The sequence below is a fragment of the Mustela nivalis genome, assembly GCF_964662115.1.
Source record: "Mustela nivalis genome assembly, chromosome: 12".
NCBI classification, from domain to species: Eukaryota; Metazoa; Chordata; class Mammalia; order Carnivora; family Mustelidae; genus Mustela; species Mustela nivalis.
This window is the reverse complement of record NC_139031.1, coordinates 66,129,688-66,146,107: the sequence shown is the minus strand read 5'-3', so window position 1 is coordinate 66,146,107 and position 16,420 is coordinate 66,129,688. Positions and strand designations below refer to the sequence as shown.

Sequence of the window (16,420 nt, the reverse complement as noted above, 5' to 3'; positions counted from 1 at the left end):
AAAAGAACACAGAGAACATTTGCAATATATGTAAAACCTTGGACCAGAAGAATGCTCTGAAGGTTCTTAACCACCCTATTAAATGAGGCTTCTCACGTTACTATTTATCATATCACCTTGGAAATTTTCTTCAAAGCACAGTTATCTTTATGATCTCGTTTATTTGTTTACCTATTTCTTACCTGACTCTATACTACACTGTAAACTTTTCTGTCTTGTTCACATGTAATGAGTGAATGGATGAACTAGTAGAGACCGGGTTGCAATGTGGGTGACAGAGTTGACATAAGTTTGGGGTTCCAGCTCCCACCCTTTTAGCCCCCAGAAACTTGCCCTGTCTGTCCCTTTCACCCATGACATTTGTAAGTTTCTAGATGGGGGTAAGATCTATACACAGAATCGTTAAGCCCATTCCTTTAGGGAAGCAGTCTCTTCTCTTACTTTAATGAGAACTGGGATTCTCTGAAACTTCTATGTTCATCCTTTCATGGGTAAGAGATGATTCAGGATTTGGTAATGGGGGAATTATTAAGAAGATTGCTTCTCTCTGTAATTTCCTCTCTAGCCTTTTAGATGGGTAATTAGCAACAGAATATTGGTTTTCTTAAGTTGTTGCCTAGTAGCATAAACTTGGCTAAAGCAGTCCTGCTGGCTTTCTAGAAAAGGGCTTCTTTTACTGGTGTTTATCATTCTGCTGCTGAAATTCACACTGGGTGAAACTTGGCATGACAGCTCTCAGCTCAGTTGCAACTTAGAAGAAAACAGATTCTGCTTTGCTTAAATTGTTTTCGATTGACTGGGTAAGAATAAATTAAAGGTTCTTGTAGGTAATAGCTTCTGAATTCAATTAAAAATATCATCAGGCAGCTGCTTCTTTTTTTCTGAAAGTACAGAAATGATTTTGAGCTACTTAATTGATTTTCTTATGAAGTTTTATGACTGGCAGATTTAGCCCAATTCTTTCTCAACATTTTTCACTCACACCAATATAGGAATAGAAAATGGGATTCAGAAAAAAAAAATTCTAATTATCCTGCTATGGTAAAAATCTCAGAGTTATAAAATCTTAAAGGTCAGTCAATCCATCTCCTAATTTGTTCATTCATTTAAATATTGATTCATTGATCAAACATTTATCTTTTCATTTGGGCCAGGTTCACTGAACAAACATTTGATACCTCTCACACTCAGGATTTTTTGTTTACAAAAACCCTCGTTTGCTAGTCTGTAAGTTTCAAGCAGGCTGGAGCCATGTGTGTTTTATTTACTGCTGTACAGTAAGTACCCAAGATAGTGGAGTTTCAATCACCTTTGGTGGAGATTGGATGGAAGGAAAGAGGGAAGGAAGGAAGGGAAGAAAGGAGGGAGGGAGGGCAAGTTCATTTTGCTAGTTTTAATGGGGTGTTTGCATCTTGCTCAAGTCACTGAGGCATGCCTGAACTTACTTGGCTCTTGGATTTCTAGGTTCACAAAGTTACTATTATAAGCTAACCAGTATCTGAGAGTCAAATTCGAAAGAGTCAAACTTTCAATGCAAACTCCTATCGGGACATGTTCTCACCTTTGCACCTGCTGCAACCCTCTGCCTGGAAGCCTTTCTCTAATTACCTATGTGATTCTCTCCCTCTTCATTCAGATCTCAATTGACATGTCACCTAAGTATATGCTTAGTCAATTTTTGTTAAATTAAATGTCTCCCCAGATGTGTTCTCTTTACTCATTCTCTACCTTTAGAAAATTTTAAAGGTGGGGAAGGTAATCACGAGCAGGAAGCATTGTATTGCTATAAATGTATCATGATAAAGAATGCACTTATCAATAATACACGCTTTTGTTCTGCTGATGTGATTTTTAGAGACATCTTAGTTTATCAGTTACCAGCTTGAGGCTCATGAGGCCAAAAAGGGTCTTGAGCTCTTTTTAATATTTCCATTTCAAAAAGGCCAGTGAAACCATGCAGTATCCTTAATAGGGCTATGGGGGAAAACTAAAATAGATAATACAGAGGTTGCAAATTTTTTCCAGATCACAGTGAGTTGGTAATTTTTTCATAGTATTCCTAGGCCAAAAGAAATTTCTAACAGTTCTATTTATTAGATAGACTTGATAGTTTGTGTGGTACCTGAGAGAAATTGCTATGTTTCCTTAGAAAATTTAATATGTATTTCAGTGCTCTTGTGAATTAGTTACAATATGCTGGGGTGCCTTGGCACACAGTTTGGGACCATGGAGCTGACCAAGGGCTCTAAATTGTGTGTTTGCCATATTACTAAGACCAAGCTACTGTAATTCCAGCTTAATTTGGTCATTGATGACATCAAAGAAACAACTAGGACAAGAGCACTGAGCCAAATGCAACTCTCAGAGCACAAGTCATGTGATTTTAGTGCTTGACTTAAATGGGTTGAATCCTGCCACAATGACAGCCAGTATTGAGCAACTAAGAGTTCCGTGTTCTAAAGGACTGTATTCTTAGTTACTCTTGTTTATTAATAGTCTGTGCTTTCATAATACTACCATAAACTTTGCTGCTAATAAATCACTTGCAATTTCCATTAAGGTTGACAAAGAACAGTATTAGGATGGGCAGAACAAATTGTATCTTGCTTAATACATATGTAGCTTTTTTGGTAGACAAAATCTTTTAAAGACTCTGCTGACATGGGTGGTGGGGGCACAGATGAAATACATTTTGGAAAGTCACGATGGTGGTGAAAAGTTTGTGAACAATTGCTCTAGTCTTTTGGTTGTATAGGAATCACCTTTGCCTGATGAGTGAAGCATTTACAAATTCACTTTCGGGAGAGAGAAAGGGTAGAAGCTGCCTCTGCAGAAGCCTAGTTGATTTCATCATGTGGTGATTTTGATGAGAAATGCTGTTGAGCGTGAGGGGAGATGACATTTTTTGATCTTCCTTCCAGACTTTGGATTCCTATACAGATGGTCCCTGACTTACCATGGGTTGACTTACGAGTTTTCTACTTTATGATGGTATGAAAACAATACACATTCAGTAGAACCCATATTTTGAATTTTGAATTTGGATCTTTTCCTGGGATAATGTAAGTAATAGGATAGTCTCGTGATGCTAGGTAGCAGCAGTAAGCCACAGTTCCCAGGCAGCCATGCAATCAGGAGGGCGAACAACCAGTATGTTTTTATGAATGTTCTGTACCTTTGCAGCCATTCTGTTTTTCACTTTCAGTACAATATTCAATAAATTACATGGTATTTGACAATTTATTTTAACAGGAATTGTGTTAAATGATTTTGCCCAACTGTATACTAATGCAAGTGTTCTGAGCTTAGTTAAGGTAGGTGAGGTTAACTTACGATGTTGAGTGGTTTTGGTATACTAAAGGCAGCTTCAACTTATATTTTCAATTTATGATGGATTTATTGAGATGTAACCCCACAGAAGGTCAAGGAAGATCTGTACACATAAACCAACTTCTGCAGTGGGTTATTGAACTTGAGAGTCTAAAGACAGTTTAAAGCAATAACTATCTTCCTATAGTATGAGTTTGGGACTCTGCTTATTTTCATTCATAAGACTGGATTTTGAAAAAGATAGCTTACGTTCTCCTTCTCATTTTGGTGATGTAACAAAGATTATAGCAGAAGTTAATGAAATGGGGAATAAGAAAAACATAGAGAAAAATCAATGAAATAAAAACTGCTTTGAAAAATCAATAAAATTGGCAAAACTTAGGCTAGACTGACCAAGGAAGAAAAGAGGACTCAACTTATTAAAATCAGGAAGGAAAGTGGGGATGTGACTATCAACCTTACAGAAATAAAAAAGAATTAAAAAGAAATAATATGAACAATTGTATGACAATAAATTAGGTAACTTGGATTAAATGAAGATGTTCTTACAGAAGCACAGACTGCCAAAACTTACTAAGTAAGAAATATAAAATCTAAATAGACATGTAACAACAAAAGGCATTTAATTAGTAATAAAAAAAAATATATGCACAAAGAAAACTCCTAGACAGTTTTACTGGTGAGTGCCACCAAACATTTAAAGAATGAATACCAATTCTTCATAAACTCTTCCAAAAAATAAAGAGGGAAGAGGAGGGGACAATTCTTTTTAAAAAATTTTTCTAAGATTTTATTTATTTATTTGGGAGAGAGGGAGAGAGCACGAGGAAGTATGAGCAGGGGGAGGGGCAGAGGGAGAATCAGATTCCCTGCTGAACAGGGAGCCTGATGCAGGGCTCAATTCAGGGCTTAGTCCCAAGACCCTGGGATCGTGACCTGAGCTGAAGGTAGAGACTTAACTGACTGAGCCTTGAGGAGGGAACAATTCTTTATTCATCCTATGAGATCATTTTTATGTTAATATCAAGCCCAAAGATGTCAAAATAAAGGAAAACTATGGACCAATATCTCTCATAAATGTGGATGCAGGTCCTCAACAAAATACTGGCAAACCGAATTCAACAACATATGAAAAGAATTATACATGTTAACCAAATGGGATTAATGCAAGTTTGGTTTTTACATCTAAAAATCAATTAATGTAATATGTAATATTAATGAAATGAAGGACAAAAGTCCCGCATGATCATCTGAATAGTTGCAACAAAACCATTTCACAAAATCCTATACCTTTTCATGATAAAGACACTTAAAAAATTAGGAATAAAAGTTCAGTTTCCCAACCTGGTAAAGGACCCAAACAAAAAGCTCACAGCAAATGTTCTATAAGACTGAAGACCTTCCCCCTAAAATCAGACAAAGATGTCTTCTCTCATTACCTCTAACCAACATTGTACTGGAGATTCTAGCCAGAGCATTTAAACAAGAAAGTGAAATAAAGGCTTCAGAAGTGTATGTGTGTACAGGGGGGGGGGGGGGCAGGAGTAAAAAGGGGGGAGTTCAGTTGGCTGGCAAGTCTTCTGCTCCTCCAGTTAGGGAATTTGTGGCCAAGAGAAGACCAAATTATTGAAATGCAGGTGTTAGACTATTGGTACTGTCTATTCCCATGGTGCTTTTACCCCCTCCTTCCATCCTCTAAGTCTTACACATCTCACTCCTGTTCTCTCTCCCTATTGGTAGCAACCCTCTCGCTGATTGGTCCACATGGAGTGATGAGCCAAAGAACTATTCTATATACCAGTGTCGTGGCACCATTTGGTGGTTAGTAACATCTAATGCAGAGTCACTGACAATTATTAAACATACATTTTTGCCTCTTTTTAAAATCATAGTGTATTCAATACATAGCTTGAATGAATATGAGATGAAATGACCAACTGTTGGCCCGAATTTGGGGAAACAGGTCTCCCATAAATTAAACAATGTACCTAGCTCAAAGGCTCAGAGAAGACATGAATCATTGGTCCTTCTGATATGGAAATGATACTGTTAAGTACCTTTTCACATCACCTACCAAGTTTTCATCAATAACCTCTTAGGACACCCGTCACTGCTAGGGTCCAAAGTGTGGCCTCACTAGGTGGTGTGTGTTGGTGTAGTGAAGTGATGCATTATTCTTGCCTCAGTGACCTGATTCATTGCCTCGTGCCTCGTTCTCTTCCTTAGATAATACTGTTTACTTTTTCCTTTTACCTGGTGAAGGACTACAGCTTTCACAGCATACCTGGATTTGAGCATTGACGTCAAGGACTTGCTGACTTCCAGGCAGTTAGTGAAGATCAGCTCACAGTTCTATCACTCATCTGCTTGAACAGTCACAAACAGAAAGACAAGCAGAACCCTTTCCATACTTGTGCTATATTTATGATTAGCACTCTACTGAGACTTGGCAACAGCAAATGGAACCAGGAGTTATTTTGTTTGGATTAGGTCAACAGTCATCCTCTGAGATTTTCATCTATCTTGTTTGTTACAGTGCATTGGTCTGTGTTCCAACATTCTATCCAAATCACAAATGGCTTGGATAAATGCATCTTGATAAATGACAAGGAGAGCTGAATCACTAGTATTTATTTACTTTTCAGATTCACATTTAAATCAATCATTATTAATAAAATGACATTGATATATGTCAACCAACATTATTTCTTAGTTAAGAAAATAGGGTTGGCAAATTCAAAGAATTCCAGTTTCCCTAAATTATCCAGAGTTGGGTAAGTAAACAGCTACTTAAAAACAGCATTCTCACTGTTCTTTGAATTTCAGTTATTCTGAGGAAGGTGTTATTATTTCTTTTTTGGATATATTAAGTTAGTACCTCTTTCTTTTTAAAGAAATAAAATAGGGAAATGAGATGTAATCTGTGGAATGAAGCTAGGCTCTTCTAATTAAAGTTCCTGTGTAGGTCTCTGGCCATACTTTGCATTTTGACTTTCATATGTTTCTTCTCTTTAAAAATATAGGTCTCCTCTATCAGACATTCAAATTCTTTTATGATACCAATAAAATACCAATACCCTTTCCAATACCCTTCTCACTCCACCATCACATTGTTCCCCTCGCCTTACTGCACAACACTTCCCTCTTCAATCTCTGCTGTCTACTTTGATTTTCACAACAATCTTGTGAGATGGAGATGCAAGATACTGTGTGCCTTTCCATTTTACTGATGTGAAAAGTTTTGCTTCTTATAATTAGTGTAGTTAGAACAGAAATAATTATGCTTCAGAATTTCCTAATGCCCTGTGAAATACCAGGAGAAATGCTAAGGTGTTATAAAAAAACAGGCTGAAGAATTTCCGACTTGAGAGTTAGAGCCATCCTACATATACAGTGAAATAAACCTGGAACCATGCCAATGAGGAAAAGGGTAGCATCTAGTAAATGCCAAAAAATCCTGGAGCTACACATGCAACACTGCGTATTGGGTTTTTTGGCCCCTTCTATGTTTTTTCATGCATGCCTCTCAGGCCACATGTTGATCTTTAATTACACATCATTTACACATGTATTTCCATTGGCCAAAACTATGTATGACATCCCAAACTAACTAGAGTGCTGAAAAATGCAGAGGAGCCTATCGAGTGTTTGGTGACTACTATGTGCTATGAATGTACAAAATGATTTTGATGTATAGGGAGCCAGGGGTGAGAAAAGATTTTATTTATTTATTTATTTATCTTTAAGAGATTTTATTTATTTCTTTGTCAGAGAAAGCAAGCATGTGGGCAGAAAGAAAGGCAGAAAGAGAGGCAGAAGCAGGCTCCCTACTGATCTGAGAGTCTGATGCAGGGCTCGATCCCAGGACCCTGAGATCACGACCTGAGCCGAAGGCAGATGCTTCACCACCTGAGCCACCCAGGTGCCCCTGAAAAAGATCTTAGAAACCATTTTGTCTAGTCTATTTTCTTATAGAAGCAGAGGTTAGAAACATTGCATGACTTGGCCAAAGTTGCATATCCAAGGAGGGGCAAAGAGAGGAATTGCTTACACAATAACTAGCATTTATTGAGCTGTGTTAGGTGCCAAGCAGTATGCCAACACATTGTTGTGCCATATCTCCCTGAGCCCTCAAACTAACCCTATGAAACAGACATTGTTCTTATCTTCATTTTATAATTTTTTAAAGATTTTATTTATTTGATAGACAGAGATCACAAGTAGTCAGAGAGGCAGGCAGAGAGAGGGAAGGAAGCAGGCTCACTGCTTGAGCAGAGAGCCTGATGCGGGGCTCGATCCCAGGACCCTAGGATCATGACTTGAGCCAAAAGCAGAGGCTTTAACCCACTGAGCCACCCAGGCACCCTCTTGTCTTCATTTTAAAGATGAGAAAATTAAAACTTGGGGAAGGCAGGTAAAACGTCTAAGATAACACAGTTCATAAATGGTAGACGGGAGATTTAAACCCAGGCTGCCTGTGATCAAAATTCCAACATGCAATCTGTCACTAGATGTCCACTCTTTTTGCTCTGGTCTCCAAATCCTCCTTCTGATAATACCAACAGACTACACAGCATTGGGATTAAATGTAAACGTCCTCCTCAATAAATGATGCTACAGGAACCTTAAGACCAAAATTGCTCCAATATCCTTCCTCATCTAGCAGACAAGTTCAAGTTGCTTGTGAAAGCAGAGAAAAATCCGTGCTGATAAAAGTAGGCAAATCATCCTGGACCCTCAGGGAGAAACTTGCTCCTGGCTATGGACAGTGTTTTTCTTGTAAGACGTATGAGTATTTTCTGCCATATGAGAAGTAGCCGATACAGAACACCAGGTCATGAGCATTAACTTATACCCACTGGGTAGATAAATGGAGAGTACAAATGTTGCAGTGTATAAGAGGCAAAGACTAAATCAAGTATCATGGTCATTTCTTGCTGTTCCTGTTCTTCCACCAGACAGCAGTGCTTGGAGGCTGAACTGTAATTGCTCACATCTGCTCATTAGATCAGAGAGTAGGCACCAAGGCCCAGCATGCTGTCCAGGAAAAATCAGTGCAGTTGCCATCAGAAGAACCGGTAGGACTCCTAACTCTTGTTTTGTCATCCACACAAAATTCTTCATTTATAGTGAAAAAGACAAAATTAGATCACAAAATTGTTTCTAATTAAATTATATGGTGTGTTGAGTGCAGTACCTAGAATACAGTAAGCATATAATCAAGAAATAGAGGTTGATGCTATTGTTCTTCTTATTATTATTACACATCTTTGCCAGGGAATCACTACAGAGCCAATTTTTTCCCACTTCCAATTTTGATATTATTGCAAAACTCTTTATCCCAGTGGGGAGTGAAAATTTCACTCGGGGGAAGTAGAGGATGACTTAGAACAACTCATCTTATTTATTTAACTGAAGTGACTGCTTGTCTCTTTGAATTCACCAAACTGCCAGGTTTAGACCCAGCTTGCAGTTGGAGGCCACCAATAGGAAGGCACGGGCCCACACAGTGCCTAAAACATATGGACACAGGCCAGGAGAATCACGAGATAATTAACCGAGTATCAGTCCAAATAACTGTTTTGGAGGAAGAATAGGTTCCTGTTATCTAGTCTTGATGAGGTCTCCTGGGGAAGGAAGCATGCTGTCCAGGAAAAACCAGTGTAGTTGCCATCAGAAGAACTGGTAGGAGTCCCAACTCTCGTTATTAATTTGTTAAGAACTTTGCTTCCTTCAGAAGTGTCTGATTGTTGGCAGTGGTGTTGTGTTAGTATTAAATGGGGTAGTTATTTTGAGACTGCTGTAAGATGACATACTAAAGTGTTTTTTTAAAAAATAATAACATATTCAGATAAACTCCATCAGAACACAATAAGCAAGGTCTAAACCTTCAGTCATACCCAATAGGGAGTAATTTGATTGCACAAGAAATGCAGGAAGTTCCAGGACCCAAGAGTACCAGTCCGTGCCCACCTCCACCTTGCTGCAGTCTGAAATTTCCCAGTTAGAAGGCCAGTTTGGGCCAGGAAGGTATTCCAGGATTCAGGAATCCATTTTCCTCTTCCTGCTTTCCTCAAGTTGATATCGATCCCTATTGTTCCTTCTATCTTCACCCTCTTTTCCTCCCGCCCAGACAAACTTAACCTTCCTTTGATTGAGAAGGGGCTGATCAGAGGATGGAAGTCATTGCTGATCATGGTATACAGAAATTCACCATATAGGGTGACTTTCACCGTATTCCTTTAAAGAGGTTAAGTAAATTACACACGGTCAGTGTGTCATGGAATAGAGAAAGGTTTATTCTCCTGATTATATTAAGCACGCATATATTCGAGGAAATAATTTGACATGTTGCGTTCCATATTATGCACAAGCTGACAAAAGGAATTGTTGTTGCTGCTGTGGTGACTTAAGAAGGGGCATAGGGTGGAAAGAATACAGAAAGGATAAAACAAGAAAAGAAACTAGGAGGAAAGAAGCTTAGGAACTAGCAGAATTCTCTTCTCTCGGCTCCCCGTCATCCCTGGCTCTTCAGTGTGTGTACAAAATCCAAATCCGTGCCTAAAGTCATTGGAATTCCTGTGGGAATATGGGAAGAGTTTGAATTCTGAATCTGGGCTTCCAGTTGTCTGATATAAGAAGAGCAGAGATAAATAAACACAGGCATATAGACCCTCTTCATACCTCTGACTTATTGGGGAAACGTCCCAATACTCTTTAATAAAGAATTACTCATGGCCCAGTTTAATGTGCACATTTAAATGTGCACTGGCATCTCTATGAAATGGTCCCAATTTAACATCAACTTTGAGTGTAGGTCTATATAATCCATAGAAAGCATAATTTATGACTTCTGTTTCATCTAATTCTAAAATATGGTGAACTTTTGAGACTTACAGATGAAAATACTACTTTCTTTAAATCCTTTCAGATTGGAAACTAAGCCAGAATCCATAACTGTTTCCTCCACTGCACATCAAATAAGCAGGGCTCTGTGGAGTAGCATCTTGGCACTCTTAGAATTCTCTGCATGAAATTGAAACTGCAGAGAACACCACTTTAAGGAAATTAATCCATCCCATGGCTATTACTTATAAATTTTCTACTTTGGTTTTTTTTTAAGATTTTATTTTATTTAAGAGAGAGATCATAAGTATGCAGAGAGGCAGGCAGAGAGAGGGGGAAGCAGGCTCCCAATTGAGCAGAGAGCCCGATGTGGGACTCAATCCCAGGACCCTGAGATCATGACCCAAGGCAAAGGCAGAGGCTTAACCCTCTGAGCCACCCAGGTGCCCCTCTACTTTGTGTTTAAACCACAGGAAGGAATATTATTTGCAGCTCTTCATCTGCATGTAGTTGATGCATGGAAGGGGAGGGAAAAAAATCTTGCTTTAAGGGCATATAAATATTTATTATTTAGGCTATTAAATCATTATCCAAGGCCAATGGTGACTGCTTTACCCCAATACTACCTGGAAGATACCACACATTTTCTTCACTCACAAGGCAAGATACTCCCTTAGGAAATGGGGCAGGGAAAGGAAGAAAGAGGGGTATCTGTCCATTTGGAAGAAATGTGTGAGGAGCCAACCTAAAACCAAACCCATCAGAATTTTCAGGGCTTTGTGTGCAGTTAGAAATAGCTCTTCCCACTCATCTTGAGACTCTGACTATTATGGGTTGAATTATGCTTCCCCAAACTCAGGTGTTCAAGTCCTAACCTGATATTACCCCAGAAGTGACCTTATTTGGAGATGGGGTCATTATAGAAATAATCAAGTTAAAATGAAGTCCACTGGGTGCACCTTAATCAATATGACTCGTATTCTTACGAAAAGGGAAAATCAGAAGACAGAGGAAGACAACATGAAGATATAAGGAAAAGGACATGTGAACATTAAGACCAACCACCATCCACAAGCCAGGGAGAAATGTCTGGAACAGATCCTTGCCTCTCAGCTCTCAAAAGGAACCGACTCTGCCAACAATTTAATTTTGAATTTCTAGTCTTCAGAACTAGGAGATAATACATTTCTATTATTCAAGCCACCTGTTCTGTGGTAAGTGTTCTGGCGGTCCCCCCATCTGTGGTATGGGTTATGGCAGCCCTAGCAAACCCATACACTGACCTTCCATCACTGAAGAAAACAAAAGGTTTTCAAAACCTAATCATGTTTCAGTCATCATAACTCTGTGAGTAGGAAACTTCTAGAAGATAAATCATGAAATTTGCTCTAGGTGATTGATGTCTAATGGGTAGACTTCATTAGTATGAGAGGTAAGAAAACCATTCCTTCATTTATACTTTTAACCATACCATTCATTTATCATGCAAATGTAATACCACTGTAATATTATGTTACTCCAATCCTGATACTTTCCCTATAAATTTTTATTTATTAAGAATTTACAAAAAGAAAATCATTCAGAATCCCACCACCTTAATAAATTAGTGTTCTGGGGGTTTTTTTGTATGTTTGTTTAATCTTTGTTCTGATCTAGATGCATACCTAATTTCATTAGATTTAATTATAGTAGAGAAGAGATATTGTAGTTTGGTTTTCCCTTTAATAGTAGTTTTAAACCTGGAGCTTTTCCCCCACACTCCACTCACAGACTGGGACTTTTAGCAATGTCTGGAGACATTTTTGGTCATCTCAGCTGGGGTGGCAGTGCCTTAGTCTTCTAGAGGGTTAGAGACCAGTGGCGTTCCTGAATATCCTGCAATGCACAGGACAATGATCTGACCTTGAATGTCAATAGTGTTGAAGTTGAGAAACCTTACCTTTTAATAAGATATCTGGAGTGTTTTCTATATTCTCACTGTAAGGTCTTCATAATCTTTCCTTTTTGGTTTGCTAAATATTCTATTGATTGATGTATTATAATGTATTTAGCCAATTAAAATGTAAGGTGTTATTTAGATGGTTTCTAACTTTTCACTATTCTAAAAGTGCAGGTATCTTTTTATTTATATAGCTTTTTAGATGATATTAAAGAAAAATTCCAATGGTGGAATTTAGATTTAAAAGTATGAATAAACCAAATAGCAAGAAAAATCATAGTTTCTTTCCTAGGGAAACACTTTCGTTTTTCTCATTTCTAAGCTGTCCTAAAGCTTTGAACCTGCAGTCCAGGATTAACCCCAACTCTTTTTCACACCTACTGGAGGCGTAATCTTATGAGAATTTCTGTTTTCTAAGACCATTAATTGCTCAATACTTCATTTTAGAGGTCACGTTGGCCTGTTTTTCACTGATTCGATCATGACTATTCCTTGGCTTTGAATAGCTTTTCTCAAATGCCACTGGGTAAGATCTCCTTGATCCCTTTGGACTCCTAACTCACTCACACAAAATCAAGAGTTAACTTATCGCAAGTTATCACAGGTTAACTTCTTAGAGGGACTTCTGCCCTTGCCTTTGAAATAATGTAAAAGTTATTTGACATTACAAAAGAATAAGACAACAAATTATAAAGCACTAGCCTTGAAAAAGTCTTTTTTTTTTTTTTGAGATTTTATTTATTTGTTTGACAGAGATCACAAGTAGGCAGAGAGGCAGGCAGAGAAAGAAGAGGAAGCAGGCTCCATGCTGATCAGAGAGCCCAGTGTGGGGCTCGAGATCATGACCTGACCCGAAGGCAGAGGCTTAAACCACTGAGCCAGTCAGGCACCCCTAGCCTTGGAAGTCTTATGAGTGTGTAAAATGTGGGTAGGTTGTCAGGCTGAAACAAAGGAGGACCTTTATTCTTGATACTAAAGACTCCTCTCCAATCACTTAGACCTTCCTTCAAAGACAATGAAAGGTGATGTTTCCCTGGTCCTGGGAAACCAACCACCACTCTACACCTTCTCCCCACCCGCAGACACTCCTAAGCCAGAGATTGTGATAGGCAGCTTTCTGGGCAGGTGGCATCCAGCACCACCCCCAGTGATGGCACTGGAAGGGAGAAGCCTGCTGGATGACGAATGTGAGGGTGAACAAGGGTTCACCCTCACATTCAGGTACAAAGAGACTTGCCTTCACTGTCCAGATGGGAAAGAGCAAGTCCGATGTTAAGACTTAGAATTGGAGAGTTCTAGCTATTAGTTACAATGGTTACATTAACTATTGATTATATTGTCCTCAACACAATTGACTGCTGAGATTGATTGTAACTACTTAGCTTTGCCATGCAACTCCCATTTCCATGGATTCCCAGAAACCAGGCAGCAACAGCAGAGAGCAAACTCCAAGCCTTGATTGTCCCGAGACATCTCAGATCTGTCCTTTTTATTTTAAAGCATGCCTTAACAGCCAGAGTTTCCTAGAGGGAAGGGACAATACGGGTAAACTTGACATTACATTCGAGCAAAACCATCTCATATAATCCACAAAAACAAGTGCCTAGTATAAAAATAAGTCAACATACTAAATTGGAATAAAAGCAAAGCCAGATCTAAAGTAAAAATAAAAGTTAAGTGATAAATTCTATTTACTTTAAATCATCAACAACTAAACCAAGAACAAATATTTTTAACATCTATAGATTATTATTAAAAATGCAAACATGAAACTAATTAGAGATTAAATTCATCGACATGACAGTATTTTACACCAGACAGGGAAGAGGTGTAAAGGACAATTTGTCATGGCCCTATGCTTAAATCCTTTGTAGGTTTCTTGAGGGAGAGCTTATAAAATAAGCATAACAGGGGCACGTGGGTGGCTCAGTCTTTGGACAGCTGCCTTCGGCTCAGGTCATGATCCCTGTGTCCTGGGATTGAGCCCAGGCTCCTTGCTCAGTAGGGGGCCTGCTTCTCCCTCCTGCATTCCCCTTGCTTGTGTTCCCCCTTTCACTGTGTCTCTCACTGTCAAATAAATAAATAAAATCTTTTTTAAAAGAAGCATAACAAATAGAAATGAAATTATTTTATTTATGAAATGTTGTTTCACGAGTTAAGGTATAGTTTGCTTAGCCTGGTTTTCCCCTTAAAAAACAAAGGCTTGTATGAGGGTAGTTCATTTTGGGAAGCAGTCCCAAGAAACAGCAACAGAGGACAGTAGGTAGTGGAAAAAAGGAGGGAAAGCCAGTATAAGTGTGCTTTCTTGGGTTGGGCACTATTGTTGGCGTCTGGGACTCTCTAACAGTGTAGACTGTGCCTCAGAGTGTATTACCCAGGAGATGGAAAAAGGGGGCATGTGCCCCTTATCTACTAGCTTGCAACCCTCATGGGTTAAATTTGACCTGTGAGTATTAACTCCCTTGTTTTTCCAGGCTGTACATGTGAGAGAGGGTGACAGATTCCCAAAGGGTCCTTCAAGATGGCAGCAGAAAAGCCAGAGGTCGGAATGCAAGAGATAAGGGGTGAAGTCGATGTGAGGGGCTATCAGGATGCACCTGCGAGCAGAGGTACTGGCTGCAGCAGTGTCTGCAGTGGAAAGTGAGCCAAGGGGAAGAGACAGGGTGCGGGAAGAAACTACCACATCTCAACATGTCAGTTCTAACCGACTTGTAGTGGCTGCTGGGAGTCTGGGATTAAGAAGAATCCATAAGATGAGTCTGGACTTATCAGCAAAGAACCCCATGTCCATGAGGTGGGAGTCATGGCATTTCTTAAGTTTATCCCCATTTTACGTCCTCTGGATATACAGAGTCATAACTTTGTCTTCTTGCTTGCATCTTTGAAAGGAATGAAGTTGAGGAGGACTGTAGTGAACAGAGCCGCCAGAAAGCAGCACAACGGTTTGAAAATGCTCTCACTCACAGGAATGTTTAGATTCCACTATAAGATGTAATACAGAACAAAATTCTTTTGTCAGTGTCCAACAAAACAAATCTTTCATGAGTTGGATTGGCAGATAATAACCAGTTCCTTTGGATTCATGTGCTTTCGATCAAAGAGAATAAACCATAAGAAGAATGGCAATGAGTGTTTTCCACATTGATATCATCAGATGGTGACATGATATTGACTTTTCAGAGAAGGAAAAAGAGGTTTGTGAGTTATGCATAATTCATAGATTTCTGAGTCTTATAGCATTCTGGACACAGGTCTTATTCGAGCTACATCCCCATGCCATAGGGCGTTGAAAAGGTCGGATCCTATGGTATGTGTGAAGCTCCTTGGATGGGAGAAGTATACATTCTTCTGGATGCTGTTTGTCATCTGTCCCTCAGAATTCCTTCCCTGGCTTTGCCTCTGCCAACAAGTGTGTTTTGTCAACACTTTTGCCGACTTCTTTCTCCTTCCTTCAGGCATAAGCTACCCTATTCTCCACAGCAATTCTGTCACAACAAAGCTGCTATTGTCACAGGATTTTAATAAAGATTTGGGAATAGTAGAAGGATCAGAATACAGAGGAGAAGCTAACTGGATGGCTGACCTCAGTATTCCTAAAGTACGTGGCCAGTCCTTCTCTAGGAGAACCCATTAGTGGCCATCTTTCTCTTCAGCCATAATTGTCTCGTGTTACTGGGGGGGTCTGCAAGTTCCCATCTTCCCACTTCCTACATTTCATGGGGTCCCCAATACCCTTCTAGCTGCCAGGGGGGAAGTCAAGAATCCTTGTAATTTTATCATACAACATATAATCTGGCTTCTGCCCTTTCTCAGTATCTTCCTTCCAGACTAGCCCACAGGCCGTTCTTTACCAGAATGACAATAAGACTTGGAAATAAATCCTCCCAAAGAAAAGTGATAAATCCTGCTACCTGTTTAGAACACAGCTCCAGTGTTTTCACTTAAAAAAAATTTTTAAAGGCAATTTTATTTTCCTCATATACAAACAAAATTCCAATTTTCCAAAATAGGCCTGGATCTAATTTAAGTTTGAAGCCTATGGAATATTCTAGAGAAATGTCAGAATTTTGGATGGCCACAGAGGCTGAGGCTGGTGGGAAAAAGATTTTTTAATGGAAGAATATTTAAGTTTATCTATAAGCCAGAACAGAGGAGGAACATCGGGACATTGTCCCCCTCCCCAAAGTACTGGAGAGAACCCAGCACCCGAAATTGTAATTATGATGATTTTACTAATGAATCTTATAGCTTAGAGATGTGTAATAAAGACACTGAAATAAAGACATTTTAAAAACAAATTGAATA

The 16,420-nt window shown here is 39.0% G+C and overlaps 1 long non-coding RNA gene across 1 annotated transcript in view; it reads left to right on the top strand.

Moving 5' to 3' along the window:
- Positions 1-15,361, top strand: part of LOC309845523 — a 37,465-nt gene extending 22,104 nt beyond the window's left edge. The window contains exons 2-4 of the long non-coding RNA XR_014301323.1: positions 11,169-11,390; positions 14,590-14,909; positions 15,004-15,361. This is a non-coding gene — a long non-coding RNA (uncharacterized lncRNA). The remainder of the gene's footprint in view (positions 1-11,168; positions 11,391-14,589; positions 14,910-15,003) is intronic.
- Positions 15,362-16,420: the final 1,059 nt, after the last annotated feature.